The sequence below is a fragment of the Lupinus angustifolius genome, unplaced genomic scaffold (assembly GCF_001865875.1).
Source record: "Lupinus angustifolius cultivar Tanjil unplaced genomic scaffold, LupAngTanjil_v1.0 Scaffold_369, whole genome shotgun sequence".
Taxonomy (NCBI): domain Eukaryota; kingdom Viridiplantae; phylum Streptophyta; class Magnoliopsida; order Fabales; family Fabaceae; genus Lupinus; species Lupinus angustifolius.
The window spans coordinates 1,090-5,080 of NW_017727766.1; positions in this window are offsets into that span (position 1 = coordinate 1,090).

The window sequence follows — 3,991 nt, forward strand, 5'->3', positions numbered from 1 at the left end:
TGTAGAAGAGGATGAGGATGAGAATGTAGAAGAGGATGAGGATGAGAATGTAGAAGAGGATGAGGATGAGAATGTAGAAGAGGATGAGGATGAGAATGTAGAAGAGGATGAGGATGAGAATGTAGAAGAGGATGAGGATGAGAATGTAGAAGAGGATGAGGATGAGAATGTAGAAGAGGATGAGGATGAGAATGTAGAAGAGGATGAGGATGAGAATGTAGAAGAGGATGAGGATGAGAATGTAGAAGAGGATGAGGATGAGAATGTAGAAGAGGATGAGGATGAGAATGTAGAAGAGGATGAGGATGAGAATGTAGAAGAGGATGAGGATGAGAATGTAGAAGAGGATGAGGATGAGAATGTAGAAGAGGATGAGGATGAGAATGTAGAAGAGGATGAGGATGAGAATGTAGAAGAGGATGAGGATGAGAATGTAGAAGAGGATGAGGATGAGAATGTAGAAGAGGATGAGGATGAGAATGTAGAAGAGGATGAGGATGAGAATGTAGAAGAGGATGAGGATGAGAATGTAGAAGAGGATGAGGATGAGAATGTAGAAGAGGATGAGGATGAGAATGTAGAAGAGGATGAGGATGAGAATGTAGAAGAGGATGAGGATGAGAATGTAGAAGAGGATGAGGATGAGAATGTAGAAGAGGATGAGGATGAGAATGTAGAAGAGGATGAGGATGAGAATGTAGAAGAGGATGAGGATGAGAATGTAGAAGAGGATGAGGATGAGAATGTAGAAGAGGATGAGGATGAGAATGTAGAAGAGGATGAGGATGAGAATGTAGAAGAGGATGAGGATGAGAATGTAGAAGAGGATGAGGATGAGAATGTAGAAGAGGATGAGGATGAGAATGTAGAAGAGGATGAGGATGAGAATGTAGAAGAGGATGAGGATGAGAATGTAGAAGAGGATGAGGATGAGAATGTAGAAGAGGATGAGGATGAGAATGTAGAAGAGGATGAGGATGAGAATGTAGAAGAGGATGAGGATGAGAATGTAGAAGAGGATGAGGATGAGAATGTAGAAGAGGATGAGGATGAGAATGTAGAAGAGGATGAGGATGAGAATGTAGAAGAGGATGAGGATGAGAATGTAGAAGAGGATGAGGATGAGAATGTAGAAGAGGATGAGGATGAGAATGTAGAAGAGGATGAGGATGAGAATGTAGAAGAGGATGAGGATGAGAATGTAGAAGAGGATGAGGATGAGAATGTAGAAGAGGATGAGGATGAGAATGTAGAAGAGGATGAGGATGAGAATGTAGAAGAGGATGAGGATGAGAATGTAGAAGAGGATGAGGATGAGAATGTAGAAGAGGATGAGGATGAGAATGTAGAAGAGGATGAGGATGAGAATGTAGAAGAGGATGAGGATGAGAATGTAGAAGAGGATGAGGATGAGAATGTAGAAGAGGATGAGGATGAGAATGTAGAAGAGGATGAGGATGAGAATGTAGAAGAGGATGAGGATGAGAATGTAGAAGAGGATGAGGATGAGAATGTAGAAGAGGATGAGGATGAGAATGTAGAAGAGGATGAGGATGAGAATGTAGAAGAGGATGAGGATGAGAATGTAGAAGAGGATGAGGATGAGAATGTAGAAGAGGATGAGGATGAGAATGTAGAAGAGGATGAGGATGAGAATGTAGAAGAGGATGAGGATGAGAATGTAGAAGAGGATGAGGATGAGAATGTAGAAGAGGATGAGGATGAGAATGTAGAAGAGGATGAGGATGAGAATGTAGAAGAGGATGAGGATGAGAATGTAGAAGAGGATGAGGATGAGAATGTAGAAGAGGATGAGGATGAGAATGTAGAAGAGGATGAGGATGAGAATGTAGAAGAGGATGAGGATGAGAATGTAGAAGAGGATGAGGATGAGAATGTAGAAGAGGATGAGGATGAGAATGTAGAAGAGGATGAGGATGAGAATGTAGAAGAGGATGAGGATGAGAATGTAGAAGAGGATGAGGATGAGAATGTAGAAGAGGATGAGGATGAGAATGTAGAAGAGGATGAGGATGAGAATGTAGAAGAGGATGAGGATGAGAATGTAGAAGAGGATGAGGATGAGAATGTAGAAGAGGATGAGGATGAGAATGTAGAAGAGGATGAGGATGAGAATGTAGAAGAGGATGAGGATGAGAATGTAGAAGAGGATGAGGATGAGAATGTAGAAGAGGATGAGGATGAGAATGTAGAAGAGGATGAGGATGAGAATGTAGAAGAGGATGAGGATGAGAATGTAGAAGAGGATGAGGATGAGAATGTAGAAGAGGATGAGGATGAGAATGTAGAAGAGGATGAGGATGAGAATGTAGAAGAGGATGAGGATGAGAATGTAGAAGAGGATGAGGATGAGAATGTAGAAGAGGATGAGGATGAGAATGTAGAAGAGGATGAGGATGAGAATGTAGAAGAGGATGAGGATGAGAATGTAGAAGAGGATGAGGATGAGAATGTAGAAGAGGATGAGGATGAGAATGTAGAAGAGGATGAGGATGAGAATGTAGAAGAGGATGAGGATGAGAATGTAGAAGAGGATGAGGATGAGAATGTAGAAGAGGATGAGGATGAGAATGTAGAAGAGGATGAGGATGAGAATGTAGAAGAGGATGAGGATGAGAATGTAGAAGAGGATGAGGATGAGAATGTAGAAGAGGATGAGGATGAGAATGTAGAAGAGGATGAGGATGAGAATGTAGAAGAGGATGAGGATGAGAATGTAGAAGAGGATGAGGATGAGAATGTAGAAGAGGATGAGGATGAGAATGTAGAAGAGGATGAGGATGAGAATGTAGAAGAGGATGAGGATGAGAATGTAGAAGAGGATGAGGATGAGAATGTAGAAGAGGATGAGGATGAGAATGTAGAAGAGGATGAGGATGAGAATGTAGAAGAGGATGAGGATGAGAATGTAGAAGAGGATGAGGATGAGAATGTAGAAGAGGATGAGGATGAGAATGTAGAAGAGGATGAGGATGAGAATGTAGAAGAGGATGAGGATGAGAATGTAGAAGAGGATGAGGATGAGAATGTAGAAGAGGATGAGGATGAGAATGTAGAAGAGGATGAGGATGAGAATGTAGAAGAGGATGAGGATGAGAATGTAGAAGAGGATGAGGATGAGAATGTAGAAGAGGATGAGGATGAGAATGTAGAAGAGGATGAGGATGAGAATGTAGAAGAGGATGAGGATGAGAATGTAGAAGAGGATGAGGATGAGAATGTAGAAGAGGATGAGGATGAGAATGTAGAAGAGGATGAGGATGAGAATGTAGAAGAGGATGAGGATGAGAATGTAGAAGAGGATGAGGATGAGAATGTAGAAGAGGATGAGGATGAGAATGTAGAAGAGGATGAGGATGAGAATGTAGAAGAGGATGAGGATGAGAATGTAGAAGAGGATGAGGATGAGAATGTAGAAGAGGATGAGGATGAGAATGTAGAAGAGGATGAGGATGAGAATGTAGAAGAGGATGAGGATGAGAATGTAGAAGAGGATGAGGATGAGAATGTAGAAGAGGATGAGGATGAGAATGTAGAAGAGGATGAGGATGAGAATGTAGAAGAGGATGAGGATGAGAATGTAGAAGAGGATGAGGATGAGAATGTAGAAGAGGATGAGGATGAGAATGTAGAAGAGGATGAGGATGAGAATGTAGAAGAGGATGAGGATGAGAATGTAGAAGAGGATGAGGATGAGAATGTAGAAGAGGATGAGGATGAGAATGTAGAAGAGGATGAGGATGAGAATGTAGAAGAGGATGAGGATGAGAATGTAGAAGAGGATGAGGATGAGGAGGAGGTTGAGGAAGATGATGAGGATAGGATAAGGATGACGAGGAGGATAGGATGTAAATTAGGACGAGGATGAGGATAGGATGAGGACAAGAATGAGGATTAGCATAGGAAGAGGAGTAGAATGAGGATTGGATGAGGATGAGAATGTGGATGAGGATAAGGATAGAATGGGGAG